Here is a 17,117-nt window from a genome sequence, read left to right as displayed (position 1 = left end):
ATGGGATTATTCATAATCTGAATTGTTTGCATGCTAAAGACATCTTAATTATAAAATATTTCAATTACTGCAGCTACTGTAACTTCCATTAGTCAGTTAGAATGAAATACTGTTTAATAAATTATTTATATTAAATTAAACCGGTCTACTGTCTGTGTGAAATAGTTTACAATTTAATTTCCTTAATACTGCAATTTTCATGAAATGTTAAATCATTATTTGCAGCTAAAATCGTATTTGTTAATTTGTGACATTTTGGACTTCGTGAAATGGGAGCATGTATGCAGTGAACACGAGAAGTGGTCACTCAGCCAAGTAATGATTATTGATTATTCGTGACTAATATGATTGTTTGAGCAGTGCGTAAGGAACATTAAATTGAGCTGTGTGTAGTGAAAAGTGACTTTTCAAATTGAAAATAAGTTGCAAATTGTTTATGATTTTAAAATAAGTGAGCAGCAATAAAATTAAGGCATTATTAATGACATGTGTCATTTATTCTTAAGATATAAATTAGATGCATGCACTTGCAAGTCGGATATTTTAGATTGTATTTAAATGTCCCCTGATAGAATTCGATCAGTGATGACGGTTTGATGCAGATATGATGATTATTTGAATACACAGAATTAACAGAATTCATTTCAAGATTTAGATTAAAAAAAGCTTATTCCATTGCTTTAAAAGAGGTACTTTGGTGATGAAATGAGACTTTGATGTGAGAAGTTGTATCATGGTGGACATTGTACATTATTGTATTCCTTTTGATGTTATATATTGAAATAGTTTACATGTGATATATCATGGCACAAAGTGATATGATATATAGTGCACATATATATATTGGATATGTGTTACACTGTAAACTGAGTTTTGTGAAAATCTATGGATAGTAGGGGATCTATAGACGGCAATGACTATGTGGATGTGATATATGAACATTTAGTGTGTTATTTACATCTAGTTAGACTTGAATAGAGTTGTCTTAGACTTGAATATATATACTTGAATAGAATTGTGAAACAGACATTTTAACATGAAGTTTATATATAGTATGATTTGGTAGTGATTTGTTTTGAAAGGGATGTATAGAGTTGTGCTATTACAAGTGATTGGAATAATGGCAGAACATTCAGATAATACTGATATTGAGTTGGAATATGAATCTTATATTTGCCCAATGATATCAAAGTGTTATGGAAATAGTGAATAAGATGTGGTCAGTTGTGACACATTTAAATTTGAGGTTGAGTTATTATTAACTGGTGATAAAATTAATGAAAATGTGGTTTAGTTATATGTTTTACAAGCGCTTAAAGGAGTGGCACATGATGCTGTAAGAAGACTTTGACCAGAAGCTACCCTGGGACAGATTTTGAACACTCTTGAATATACTTTTTGTATTGTTGAGTCCAGATAAGATATTCTGACACTGTTTTATTCATTGCAAGATGAAGCTATAAACAGTTATTCAAGAAGGGTTGAGTTATTGTTTACAAAGGCAGTGGGGTTAGAAATTTGAAGTCTTCTTATACAGAGATATTATAGAATGTATTGTACAGTGGAATGAAGAGAGATATCAGGTTATGGACAAGATTGACACTGTAAAGGAAGATAAGTTTGACACTGCAAAAGTGTATGATGATTTTATCGTGGATCGAGCAATACTTTAAGCTGAAGGTGGCTGAAGATGTCTAGAGAAATGAAAAAAGAAGGTTATTTGTGGAGCTGGTGTGAACATAGAATGTGATAAGTGATAAGATAATGTATCTATGAGTGATTTGCAAAGTAAGTTACATATTTTACAGAAAAGAATAATAACTTTGGTAAAGGAGCAATCAGGGGAAGAGCCCAGAAAGTGGTACACACCAAGTAGAAGATATAGTGGCCATTATGAAAACAGAAGATATAACTACAAACCAAGAAGGTCAATAGTTATTGATAATTTCATGCCTACATGATATAATTTTCAACAAAAATGACAATTAGTTAGACTTTGTCCCAATACCATATACATGAGTGCCCCCATGACCAACTCAGATAAAATGAAAAGTAAAGGGCCAGAGGTAGTTGGTTAAACAAATGAAGTGAATGTAATTTTAGACAATGTCGAAGCAAATGCATTATTGGACACTGGGATCTGTGTAAATGTTATGGCCAAATTATTATAGATGAGACAAGCAAGAAAGATGATTTATTTAAGCAACATATAGGGCCATATTACAACATCAGATACATATGTATTAGACATTTGTGATATGATAAATCACCGGATCCACCTGAATACCAAGTACATTTCAAACAACCAAATCGCAAAATACCACCGCAAATGATTGCCGAAGTTAGAAACCACCTTCAAGGGTAACTTTCAGCCGGAATTATTAGAAAATATAGACCACCTCAAACGTAGTTTTAGTTAGGAAAAAGAATGTGTGTGGACTATTGACAGTTAAACAACATAAGTAGTGAAGTTGCCTATGCGCTTCACCGCAGTGAAGAAGAGTTTGACGTATAACCTGGAAGCAAGTTTTTTTTACAACAATCGACTTGAAGGCATTATATCATCAAGTCGAAGTTTATTATACTAATAAAAAGGACCGCATTCACAGTAGGACCCCTTAGATTCCTCGAATACGTAAAAATGTCATTTGTTTATCAAATTCCACTGCTACTTACCAGAGACTGGCGGAGAAATGTTTAGGACCATTACATATGAACATCTACGCCATTTACCTTGATGATCTCATTATTTTCTTTAATTCCTTCAAAAACATCTCAAAAGAATCAGCCAAGTATTAGACACGACATACCGAAATGTGGACGCCTACAATCCCAGAGGCACTAGTGAAGTCAAAATAGGTACCGACACAAGATAATTTGAAATAGAAGAGATGGAGACGATACAGTTTAAGGGTTAGAGTTTAAGGGACATCAGAGATATAGAAACAAAACAGGTTAATGATACTTAAGTAGAAGAAAGGAAGAAATAGATAATGCAAATTTAAGAAATACAATTGAAAGAAATAAAGAAGTACAGGTAGACGCTGAGGTTATAGAGAGGCAAACCAGAAGTAATTGTAGAAGATCGGAAATACAGAGAAGACCATCGGTTAGAAACAGGGACTATAAGTTGAATTAGATGGTACAGAGACAACCGGATTCAAAATTTAAAGCCTTTGAAATTCTTGTAGGCTCAGGAATATTGAGCGGCATAGATACATTGGTGGCATAAATATGGTTGAGTCTCTTATTAAATAAAATAATATATTAGACAAGAGATGTTTGTCAAACATTATGCCCCCCTGAGCGCCATCTTGTCAGGATTATATGGACAATTGAATGAAATATGCATGGACCAAAATGACAGCCGGTTTGTCAATGACATTGGATGCCGTTGAGGCAGTTTTAAGATTATGACCATTCAAAGTGTAAGGAAGTGTGTTATGACCATGACCTTTGACCTCAAAATCCATAGGAGTCATCAGCTGGTCACAAAAAATCTTAATGTCAAGTTTGAGGGCCATGGATGCAGGCATTGACAAGTTATCACACAGACAATATTTTTTCGTTCAAGATGAGTGTGACCTTGACCTTCTACCCGATGACCCCTAAAATTATAAGGGGTCATCTACAGATCAGACGCAACATCAAGTCAAGTTTGAGAGCTATGGGTGCAGGCATTGTCGAGTTATCACTCGAAACATTTTCACATTCAAGGTCACTGTAAACTTGACCTTTGACTCGATGACTCCTAAAATCAATAAGGGTCATCTTCTGGTCAGGCCTAACTTCCAGGTCAAGTTTGATGATCATAGGCTCAGGCATTGTTGAGATATCCCTGGTCAGGCCCACCCTTCATGTCAAGTTTGATGACCAAAGGTCCAGGAATTGTCGAGTTTGCTTTCAAGGTCACTGTGACCTTGACCTTTGACCCCTAAAATCAATTGGGGTCATCTACTGGTCAGGCTCAACTTCCAAGGCAAGTGTGAGGGCCATGGGTGCAGGCATTGTTGAGTTATCATTCAGACAACCTTTTATCATTCAAGGTCACTGTGACCTTGACCTTTGGCCCAATGACCCCTAAAGCCAATAGGGGCCATCTACTGGTTAGGCCCAACGTCCATGTCAAGTATGAGGGCCATGGGTGCAGGCATTGTCGAGTTAACACTCGGACAACCTTTTACCATTCAAGGTTACTGTCTGTGACCTTGATCTTTGGCGCGATGACCCCCCAAAACAATAGGGGTCCTCTACTGGTCAGGCCCAACGTCCATATCAAGTATGAGGGCCATGGGTGCAGGCATTGTCGAGTTATCACTCGGACAACCTTTTACCATTCAAGGTCACTGTGAACTTGACCTTTTGCCCAATGACCCCCAAAAACAATAGGGGTCGTCTACTGGTCAGGCCCAACCACCATGTCAAGTATGAGGGCCATGGGTGCAGGCATTGTCAAGTTATCAGTCGGACAACCTTTTACCATTCAAGGTCACTGTGACCTTGATCTTTGGCCCGATGACCCCCCAAAACCATATCAAGTTTGATGACCATAGGTCTAGGCATTGTTGAGTTATCACTCGGACAATCTTTAAAAATATTTTACCATTAAGGGTCACTGTGACCTTGACCTTTGGCCCGATGAGCCCTAAAATCAATAGGGGTCGTCTACTGGTAAGGCCCAACCTTCATGTCAAGTTTGATGACCATACGTCCAGGAATTGTTGAGTTATCACTCGGACAATATTTGCTCTACCGACCGACCGACCTACCGACCGACATGTGCAAAGCCATATACCACTCTTCTTCGAAGGGGGGCATAATAATTGATCGTTCAATTAACTAGTGATTAACCAGTACTTTTACCAAAAATACAAACAATACAACAATTCATATATAATCAAAGCGCTTAAAGCGATGAAAGGACGTTTTGTGAGTGTAGTCATGTAATTGTTAAACATAATTACTAACATAAACATCTAAAGATAGTAAATGCTCGCTCATAATTTCCTTCCCAAAACCTTTTAGAATTTAATGATGATTCTCAATGAGATCATTTAGTATAGGTCAGTTGAAATGTGGAATACGCCAAATAGTTACTTAAATAACTTTACATCGTCAAAAATAATCCGGCTTTAATGTGGCGTTGCCGCATTGGCGTCTTGTTGTACAATTTCAATTGCGTTATTTTACTCAAAACGCAGCTTATTCGAACTATATTAACCGCATAACATAGATTGAAAACTCAGAACAGCGCTTATTTATAGCAAGCTAATTAATATGCACAACGCAGTCCGTAGCTATAAGAGCAGATTGTTTACTAGGTATGTGAATGTTAATGTAAATTAGGTCGTTGACCACCGCATTTCTAACTACGCTGGGGTTAATACGCGATTTCCGAGATACGGTTATAAAAGTCTGCAGACCTAGCAGCCTACAGCCTAAAACTTACTTTTAAAATAATATCAAGCAAAAATTAATAAATATAAATATCCAACTCACTTCTCCCCTCTTGCAAAGAAATTTTATGCGACCTCGCAATAAAATTTAAAAAAATCGAATTGATTGAATTAATTTAGGATAGTATTGTTTTGAGGATTTAAAAGGATTGTTAAAATTGTTAGACTGACGTTGATAGTGAGTCGTATAGCGATAACATAATTATGTGTTTATAGAAAAGGGGATTGTAAATTTGTTGATGGGACGTCATTATTCGGCGAAGGGAAGTATGTAGTCCATATGGTATTTTAAATAGTTTAAGGGAGACAGTTCATGCAGACCTTGAATGCACCTTAAGTCCTTTACAATAACTTCCCTTAGACCATGTCAATTTCAATTATGTACATGTTAAGTGATGTCAATGTCTGTGTGCAAAAGATGCCCCTCCCTGAAAGTTTGAGAAGTTTTGTGGAAGCTTTTCATTTTCAGTCCCTTAGACTTGGTAGGTGATAAATGGGAACTGTGTTTAAGTGTTTGCTTATTATATAGGGGATGTCATATGATAATACTTTTTTTCTGGTGACCTGTATCACATCGAGTTCGATGTGTAAACACGTATCCATCGAGACCGCAGGTCGAGATACATACTTGTTTACCCACCGAACGAGACGATATGATATCAAAACAACAAACTTGTCCAAAAATATTTTTCAAAAATTAATAAATTAAAATTTGACAGATTTTTTCACATATTCAAGTATTAAAAATGCTTAAAATAACTATATCACTTTATTTCAAGTTCAGAATAGTGTCATTTCAGATTGAAATTATTATCAAGGTGAAAAAAATAGACAATATACAACATTTAAAAAAAAATCGCGTAAACCACATACTAAAAAATGCTGGCCTTACTATCGAAGACGCGTTTTCGCCTTCTTTTTGAATTGGCGAGCTGCTCATGTTTATGATAATGTTACAATTTAATCATGATCTTCGAAGTCGAAAATTAGACAGGTTTTAAAAGTCATCTTTGTCACGCTATTTTTAGCGACGCGTTAGAAGTTCCAAGATTGTTCTATACGGCGTGCTGTATTTTCACAGTTTGATATGGAAAAAGAAATTGATAGGCAAATACTTAATATGTGTATTGTTATGTCATTGCCTGTATTTTATACTTTAAGCGCCACTACAAATTTACTTGACGTTTATGTGCAATATCATTATCATATATGTAACAGACATGCTATAAGATAACTTTATATAACAAGAATAGTCATATGTCTTAATTGTACTAAACATTGCTAACATTTTCTATTTTCAGAATGTGTTATCTTTATATATAATGGATTGATACAATATGTTAATGCTAAAATGGTGCAATGAAAACGTATAGTTTAAGTTTTGTTTTCAAGAAGTAAATCTTCAAATGAACTGACAAACTTTATCATCCTCGGCGGAAACGGAAGTGGATAACTTGAGAATATCAAAAATAACGAATTGGAAAAAAACAATAACAACAATTTTATTGAAGGGTGACGTCACGAAACGTGAAAGTTATTGTTTTTATTCAAAATTGGTGTGATTTAAGTGATTTGTTAAATGAAAATTTATCTGAAACAAACAAGAAGAGTCAAAGAAAGGGTTGAGAAGTGTAAATTTAAAGTGTTTAATTCAAAATATTTCATTGAAAAAGTGTAAATTTTCTGTGCATCATTCTGACAGTTAACAGCTGATATTAACTTCCGTTGCGGGTTAAGGACATAAACAGGTAAACATAGACGAGGTTTGGACAGGTTTTTTACATCCTTTCACCTAACACTTTGTTGAAGAAAAATGGTAATCCTTACATTTTATTTTATCTATGGCACAAACTGACAATTAATACCAGCAATAATTATGCGTGGAAGAAAAAGGATTTCATCAAAAACAAAGGAACTGTTCCTGAATCAAGACCATAAACAAACTGAAACTAGTGAAAGTGTTAAACATTGTCATATTCAAGATGTAGAAAATAATGAACCTAGGAAAATTGAAATCAAATCCAAATCAGTTTTCATGAAAAAAAAGCAGAATCCCCACAGAGATACTTAAAGTGGTCCAAAACAAAGTTGAAATCAGTGAAGACATTGTTTGTGCAGGTTGCCAGTTGGAAGAACCACCCCATCATTCAGCATAAGAAACCAGCTGGGTAAAGTATGACTTTTGTTGCAAGTGGTGGCACCTTCATTGTGCTGCACTCGATGCAAGAGTGCGAAAGTGATTGAATTCAAAATTTATCCATGCGTTTACTCTGTTATTAATAGGTCACCCTGGCTGAGAAAACCCCCATTTCTGATTGCTAGTCTGATAAGAACAACAACACAACCATCATTGGTTTCTCTTAGAAACAGGAGCCTTCAAAACTTCCAATAAAACACAAAATAAATCAAAACTGTGAAAATCACAAGAAGAAAAGACCAAAGGAAAAGAAAATTCTGGCAATATTGTTGCAGACCCTTCAAATATTCTGATTGTTGGCAACATCGATGCTCCAATGTTATTCAGGTCATCCGCTGAAATTGAAAAACGGCTGTCTGGAAAAACATTGAAGGTGTGGACTTAAGTTTGCCGATAGGTGTTGTAGTGCTGCAATTTGAGAACACTGAACAGAACGAGAAATGTATGAACTATTGGCCGCTTAACGTGTCTGGCGAAGAAGAATTAAGTTACTAGTATTCATTCACCTGGTAACGGTGAAAACAGCCCATGCTTGTTATGAACTCACATTTAAATCTTTAAGTACACAGACCAAACTTAGTATCAAGTTAAACAACAAAAAGCCTACATAGAATGAACAAGGCCAAAGAAAGTAATCTGGTGCTTTAACTGCATGAGATTTGGACACATCAGTGACAACTGTAGTTTCGACACTCGCTGTGAGAACTGTGATGAAAACCACCCAATACAACAGTGTCAGAACATGACACGCTTCGCCAATTGCATAGAAATTCACAAAGCGTCATCAATTTGTTGCAAAATATACCAAGATAAATTTAAAGAGTTGAAAATTGCACGATTTATGTAACAAATCAACATGAAATTTGATGTCCCGGAATTGCCAATCATTTTCAACAGCAAACAAAAAATGACATAAACATTATTGTGGAAAACTATAATTTCTCTGCTTAACTGAAACCTGGGAAAGTCCGAATGACATAAAATTTAGGAAATTGGAATGTGCTTTCAAAACCAAGAAAAGAAAACAACCATGGGTGTGTGGTTATTCTTGCTAGACAAAAAGAATACTTCATCGTTGAGAGAAAATCTTAGGTTGAAAATGAGACTGTTGAAGCTGTATGTTCAAAAATTACACTAAAAACAAGCAAGAAGTATTACTTGTAGTTTCATAAATTCTACCATCTAAAATAGAACTATTGAAAATACTGATTGAAATGATGGACAAGATAATTAAGTGGCACCTTCCCAAAGTTATTGTCACTGGAGACTCAAAAGCACGTAAAGAGGAAACAAATAGGAAAACAAGGCAGGCAGCGTTCTCGAAAAGTTCCTAGTACCAAGCAAATACACGTGTGTCAACGATGGTCTACATACTCGCAGAAATTGTGACAGTGTTATTGACTTGGTTCTCATTTTACCACCACTGGTAAAAGAACTTAAAAATCCCAAACACTTCATCATGAAAATGTACGGTCAGATCATGTGGCACTGTATATGAAACTTGACACCAATGATGTTGAAGAGAATCAAAATAAAAGGATAAACAAGCTTAAAGTCGAGAAAACAAATTGGGAAAAGGGGGGTGAAATAACACACATCAAATTCAATGAATGGAATGATGTGCAACATACAACTGAAACAACCAAAGCGGTATATGAATCATTCAAAGAAACATCCAATGCCTGTGTTAAAGCCAGTGTTTCTGAAGAAAATATTGTACGAAGAACAAGAATGAGAATAACACCATGGACAAATGAAATTGTACAAAAAAAAACTAAAAATGAGTTAAACACTGCAACAAAAATCAACACTAACGGCGTAAAACAATGCCTTGAAAACCCTAAAAAATAAAGAAATTTAAATTCAAATTCTGTCCAGTGACAGTTGACCTTTGGAACTCTACGAATGACTCCTGTGGTAAAATGCTATGTATTCAACATCAGCATTCATCGATTAAATTTTACAATCGACATATAATGTTAGAGAATTAGATTGTTCGATCTTGTAACAATGTACTCCTGTCTTGGGTCTTTCGCAAAGACTCCTGGTGTACACACATCTATATTTCCCTTATAAGGGAATATATATATATATAAATATATAATTCTCAGTGTGTAACAATGTATAAAACTATAATACAAGATGGTGTGAAATTCGATTCACATAAAAAAAAAAATCAAATTTCAAAAGCACGGTTCGCATTGCTCCAGCCAGAATTTCAAAATGGCAGGGTGCTAGGTCAGAAAGGGCACAGGTTTGATGCGCATTGAATGGACCTTAATGGGGCACTTGCAAGGGCCAATGTCCAATTCATATTGTGTTTATGTTGTTAGTGCTTTCAATACTAAAAGTTTGTTATGAATAATTTAGCTGTTATCTTTTCTTAAGTGTAAAAAGTATGTACGAGTATATATATTATTTTCATACTTATTTCTGAAAATTGACTTGACAATATGTTCAATAAATATAAAAAAATCATAATCATCAAAGGCGGCTCTGTCAGACAAAAGGGGTTAATCGTTTAAAGGCAGCAGGGTGCCAGAAAGGGGCAGCAGGGTGCCAGAAAAGATGAGCAGGGTGCCGGAAAAGGGTAGCAGGTTGCTCCCCCTGCTTTTAGGCCTAGCTGGAGCTCTGATGGTGATTTGATTCCACGATGTACCTGTATTGATAATATGCTTACAAAACCGGCAGACATAAGAGTAAAATATGTTTTGCATCAAATATATGAAGGTAAATAATACATACATAACTGTTCACTTCGCCTTTAGAATGCGGTTTAAAAAAAAGCTTTTTGCACCTTCGTTATATATTTGAAAAGGAAAAAAGAATTTGAAAAAATCACTTGCTCGCCCCAATATTTTCCTTGGAATCCGTCGGAACTCCTCGGCCATTTTTATCGGATGTATATGAACGGTTTACATACTCAGAAATCGGTATGTTTAAGTCCGCTGCAAGAAGATCGCGAAGTTATTTAATTTAGCAGTAAAACGTTATGACTTAACTCTTGGGAATCTTAATTTTGTTTGCAATAATACACTTCCCTGGCAATCAACCGCCCATATACATCCGAGGTTGTTTTCGATAAAACTGGTCGAGGAGTTTTGAATGACTAATTTGGTCTTGCACTGAGTTTAACAGACACGAACATAGGTGAGGGAATTTACAATACGCCACTCCCCATTTACTCGCTGCCGAGGCAGCGAATGTTACCGGTTTAAATCGTGGATATGGTTAGGCGTGTACTTTATCAAACGCGTGTTTGTGGGATCCCATTTAGTATTAGTTTTTGAATGGGATTTAGGTCAATTTATTGCGATATATATATAGTAACTCGTCGATGAAAATCAACCCTTTATTTTCCAAAACTTTGTCTATAATTATATTTAATTCTGGTATAACGTCAAAAGGAACATATTTGATGTTTTGATTTTTTTTCTTCTTTCTTTTGTAACACAAATGCATTTCTATTTTTGGGATCAAGTAAAGACGCGAGTGACGTTGTTTGTGAATGTTCTGGAATTCCCAATGGTTTTTTAAAAGATCATTTTAGATGCTATGGTAATATACGTTTGTAAAATGTCTTGTATGAATATTATCTAATATTAACAAAGTGTTTTAAACAATAACAGTACAGCTTAATGATTATTTCATTTGTTTTGTTTTGAGTTCCTTCGTTTGTTGTTGACGACATCTGCTTATACGCAGAAACTCAATTGTTTGAATATATATGAAAGAAGACTTAAATCGTTGCAAGTTTTGAAGTTATTTTGTCCGATGCCCTTTACTTTTCGTGCTTTGTAACTTGCTAGCTTCCTGTTTGACACTTTCATTGTCACCATGGGAAAAAATGCGTCTTTTCAGTTTGTCGCAAAGTATTTTGTTATTGAGGCATGACCTGAAACCAAATAAATGGATTCTTGTTCATAAACGCAATGCCAATAGCTTTTTAAAAATGCTTTGGCTGACAAGAATATGTAGGAGTCCATTATATATATATTTGATGTAGCCTCGAGGTTTTAATTTCAAGGGTAGTAAAACCGGGCAGTATCAAAAATGATAAAATTTCCTCAACATACGCATTGAATGTATCGTATGATCGAAACATAATGCCCGCCATGATGATGATAGAGGAGTTCGATAACTTTACTGTGTGTTTTTTTGTTTCCGCTCAATATATGAAACAAAACTTATTACACTATTTAAACATGTAATTTTAATTTGCTGATTAGTTACCACGTTAAATGTCACAGTATAATTAAAAATAAATGAGCACAACTTTGAATGGGTGTACGCGAAGGCAAATAAATCCTGACCATAGATGCAATATACGGGACCTGGCTAAAGAACTTAGCGAACACGTTTTATATTACCTTTTGGGACGTGTTCGCTGAAGAGAATTAACGCCGTATCCAAACCCTACCAGAATTCGTGACATTTTTATGTCACGCTGTTATTTCACTTGTATGCATTGTACAGACAAAATAACTATATCATCGGGTTAAAGAAGTGAAATGTAGTTCACAAACACATTTTCAAAACCAAAAACGCTTTATAGATAGATGATTTATCATTTTAATAAATCCGATTATTAGCATTCCTTAACTAGGTCATAGTTGTGTTCAATTTAATCACGTGATAACAAGATTTTCAGAAAATACCCATGTGACCTACATTTGACCTCACAAATGTAGTGTTTATTTTGCTGTTATTTTTCTATTTCGAATAATTAGAAATATAACTGATAACAAATTAATTGTTTTTACTTATCAAAAGGTATTTTCAACTTTACTGCAATTGGTTTCAATTAAATGAACAATGTGATCTGATGCTATAAATAGAATCCATCGACGTCATCATGGTCATATGATTGCAGAGTCATTCTATTACATCATCATACTCGGTTGATTCTGGTTGACTTTGGTATGGGGGTTACGCCATAACTTTAATGTGTAGTAAACATAAAAAAAGGAATATCAACATTAAAGTTATGGAAGCCAGAACTATACGGGACCGATCCAACGCAGGGGCGTTCCAAAATATGACGTTAGAGGGGGCACACTCAAGGGAAAAAAATGTTCCACAGGAACCCCAGGGGGGATTAAAGCAGTGGGGTATGGATCCCCCCGGTCGTTTTCTATTCTAAAATCGTGCATTTTGGTGGAGTTTTTGGTGCAAAATTATATTCAATCTTGACATATATTTTTTTTCACTTATTCAAAAATAATGATGAGGTGGGAATGGGACCGCTAGTACAAAGTTCCATGTTGTCCGATATTTCTAATAGCTTTTATGAGACTATGAGACTGTAGTACTAACAAAAGGCTACGAAGTTCTGACAGTTTGCTACGAACGTAAAACACGATTTTTACAGTTTTTGTAACAACGGGTCAAAGGTTAATATTATACGAGCTAAATTCATTTGTTATTCATGTGCTATAAATAACATTTGAAATTGGTTTCATTTATCAAGTTGTTCAAATTTTCAAATAAAACTGTCAAACAGTAGTATTATACCATATATAATAAATTGTTAATAACTTAGTTATGCAAAAAGTTCAAGTGAGCAAGGTACGAACCATGTCAGCGCCGAGTAAAATGTTTGTAATGCCAATGCTAAAAGAAAACAGAAACAAGTGTCGTTTTACAATGAGACCGATTTTCCCATCTGAACATATAAATAGAACATACATCATTTCTGTATTAATTCAGCAGTGAATCGATATTCACTGCTGAACAGAGAACAAGGGATACAGAACTCATATCGAACTTTGTAACATTAATGTTGGTGTTATCGTTCTTAATCATTGCTTAGCTTTTTGAAAGTTAAAGCAGCAGTTGCTTAAACAATTATATCTGGGAAGGGAATAACGTGACATCAACGGGGTTCTCAAATGGGTCACCACGGGTCAAAATAGAAATATTTTCATATCTTTTCTGTCAAAAACTTTATTAAAAATTAACGTCATTTACTTGTATGTTTACATCGGTTTTTGCCCATGGAGACCGATGTGAGAACCCAGTTGAAGTCACGTGATTCCTCACCCTGTTATCAGCATCGTCGGTTACCCAGACACATTAAAATATTGCTTTTAAATATTAAGTCGGTGGTTATAGAGATAAATCGGTAAAATTAATCACTGTTTCAAACAGCTTTTGGTTCTCAGTGAAATATATTTCGATCTCATACTGAACTAAACAAGTAACCTCTGTATACATGTACTCATAATTCAGATTTTTTTTTTAATCGGATGTTTATAGCTAAAGAACTTCAGCGAACACGTTATATATTACCTTTTTGGACGTGTTAAAGAACTTCAGCGAACACGTTATATATTACCTTTTTGGACGTGTTAGCTGAAGAGAACGCCGTATCCAAACCCTACCAGAATTCGTGACATTTTTATGTCACGCTGTTATTTCACGTGTATGCATTGTACAGACAAAATAACTATATCCTCAGGTAAATGAAGTAAAATGTAGTTCACAAACACATTTTCAAAACCAATAAAACGCTTTATAGATAGTTAATTCATCATTTTAATAGATCCGATTATAAGCATTCCTTAACTAGGTCATAGTTGTGTTCAAATTTAATCACGTGATAACAAGATTTTCAGAAAATACCCATGTGACCTACATAATTATGACCTCACACGTGTAGTGTTTATTTTGCTGTTATTTTTCTATTTCGAATAATAAGTAAATAACTAATAACAAATTTGGAATAAATTTATTGTATTTACTTATAAAAAGGTATTTTCAACCTTACTGCAATTGGTTTCAACTGAGTGAACAATGTGAATCCGATGCTATAAATAGAATCCAACGACGTCATCATGGTCATATGATTGCAGAGTCATTCTATTACATCATCATACTCGGTTGATTCTGGTTGACTTTTATATGGGGGTTACGCCATAACTTTAATGTGTTGTAAACATCAAAAAAATAAATATCAACATTAAAGTTATGGAAGCCAGAACTAGATGTTTATACCTGTTTATTTATATTTTAATTCTATTTTATTTTCAAGTATTTTATTTGATGCATTTTTATTCAATTTTAACACCAACAGATCATATTTTATCTGACCAGACCAAATTTAAGTATTAAACGGTCGCGGGTTATGTACAGCCGTGCAAACTGCAGTTTAAGTATCAATCCATTCTACAGCGACTTGATTGCAGTATCATGTCGGTATATCAACCATTTGCTTTTCTGTATCTACTTGCTGTTTTTAATTAACAACTTTTATAAGTCTTAAAAGTGAGTTCACAGTAAAATAAATCCAGACCGTAATAAATCCAGACCGTTTTTATTGCAGTTTCAATTTATTTCTTTGGTTTATACCGATGATTTTAAACAAGTATGAGCTAGTTTATTAAATATTAATTTAATTGAAATATAAAAAATGTTATAAAAGCCTTAAAATGGAGCTTTTCTAAAGCCGTGATTCCCTGCGGACGGAATTATATTTCTTTTGTTTATGTCGACAAAAACTATATAAATATATATTTAAGAATGCACGATCTCGCTAAAATGCATAATATGACTCTTGAGAAATGGTTGTTGGACTGTTAAGATCTGTATAGAACAGAATGATTCCATCCGACGTAGGGTTCCCGGCGGACGTCATTTTCTTGCATGCCGGACGTGTATTTCCGGTCATGTGACCGGTGCTGGAAAAACTCGTCTTACATCCCCCATGTAAGATATGTCACGCGCAACAACGTGCCACATCTTATTTCTTTTATTGTATGGTTTATGAAAAGTATATCATGCAATTTCAATAAAGCGCAATCATAAATATAAGTATACAATACTTTTAATTAAAATTGAAAATAAATAATCGTAAAAGCGCGATTTGTAAAGGAACTATTTGACCTCGATAGTTATTTAAAATTACTGCGCTTTATGACGTCAGTACACATCGTCGCACGCGCTTTTTGGTGAAATGTACAAAAATGCATTTTCTACGTCATTTCCCCCACAAATTCATAATTTTAGGTATGCAAGAAAAAATATCAATCATGTTCTTCCGGTCCGGATCGAAAAATCCGACCCTCGGGCACGCTGCGTGACCGCTAACTCGGCAAGCCTCGTTACCGGCTTACGCGCGTGCCCTCGGGTCGGATTTTTCTATCCGTACCGGAAACACATGATAGATACTTATATTTATATATCTATTAAAGTATAATAGGGGTGGTGTAAACAATGGAAGTGGGGATTTGTCAATTTTCTTTTTAGTGATGAACTTAGCATGTTAGTTTGTATTTCACCAGCTAAAAGAGAAAACATTTTTTTTGTGTGTTTTGTACATTGGAAACGAATTCGCATTTTCAGTTTATAAAACATATAGTCTGATTATGATAGAATCGAAGAAGGAAGTGTCATTAAATTGATTAATATAGTATCTGTCTTTATTTATTTTTTTCGTCTATCTCGAAATGTTAAACATAACAGTATTTTAAATGGTTCATTTGATATTATTTTATTGTTTATTAAACATTTTCAGTTTTTCGGGTTAACTAGGGGTTGGGGATTTTAGCGGAAATGACTACATCAAATATATATGGTTTTCTCTTAATTAAACAATTGAAGTGAAGAATATGCCCAAACGTACGGACAATGTAGTTTACCGACGGACAAGTACTATTTGGGTTGCTTTACCGTCACGACCGTGGGCTAGTAATTTATTTTTTTAGGATTTCAGCGCCACTGTTAATCAGTTCTCCTTTTTGATCATGAAGAAACGCTAAACTCTTTTTCAGAAACGTTTAATTATGATGTTTTAGCTATGTCATACCGTGATTTGTGGCATATGCTGAAAAAAGTTACAAACTAAAAGTTGACTTTCAACACATGAAATACATCAAGGCGCATATTAAGACGCAACGTCCATTAAATGCGGGCAAACATTTGCCAACAGATAATAGGTGCTTTAAATGCTTTTCTTTTAAAATAGATAAGATAATAGATACTATTTTCACCCCAACGATGACACCCAACGGACAATATTATAGATAATTCAGTTGGCAGGCATATGGTATATCGGACTGACGTGCATTTAAGATATTGTCTTACAGTTTCGAACGGGGATGTCCCGACTCTATTTATTACTCATTCAAAATTTGATCATCATTTTTAATATCGACGTTTTGAAATAATATTTTAAGCATAACACACTTATGAAACAATATAACAATCCCGACAATCATTGGCATCACTAATAGTTATATAAAAAGGATGTTGCGATAGTATTAAAATAAATCATATGGAACAACAGCAAAATAAATCTACCCAATAACAAAACATGACTTAAAGCCAGTCTGCGAAATGCTATGAAGAAATTAAATAAGGCAACTAATCAGGATTAATGGAGCTGAAGCCGTTTCCAATAACCATTGTCGATATTAAGTTTACAGTACGTTGTTTATCGCTAAAATTATTTAAAAAAAAATAAA

At 34.6% G+C, this 17,117-nt stretch overlaps 1 protein-coding gene across 2 annotated transcripts in view; it reads left to right on the top strand.

Annotated features, from left to right (window-relative positions):
- Positions 1-11,124: 11,124 nt before the first annotated feature.
- LOC128238227 (uncharacterized) overlaps positions 11,125-17,117 on the top strand; it is a 56,968-nt gene continuing 50,975 nt past the window's right edge. Inside the window, exon 1 of one of the 2 annotated variants that reach the window (XM_052953907.1) lies at positions 11,125-11,211. The gene's annotated coding sequence lies outside the window, so the exon portion shown is untranslated. The remainder of the gene's footprint in view (positions 11,212-17,117) is intronic. The other variant, XM_052953908.1, reaches the window with a different exon arrangement.

This window comes from Mya arenaria, chromosome 6 (genome assembly GCF_026914265.1).
Source record: "Mya arenaria isolate MELC-2E11 chromosome 6, ASM2691426v1".
Classification (NCBI taxonomy): Eukaryota; Metazoa; Mollusca; class Bivalvia; order Myida; family Myidae; genus Mya; species Mya arenaria.
Note: the sequence above shows the minus strand (reverse complement) of the source record. Positions and strands in the feature narration are given on the sequence as shown.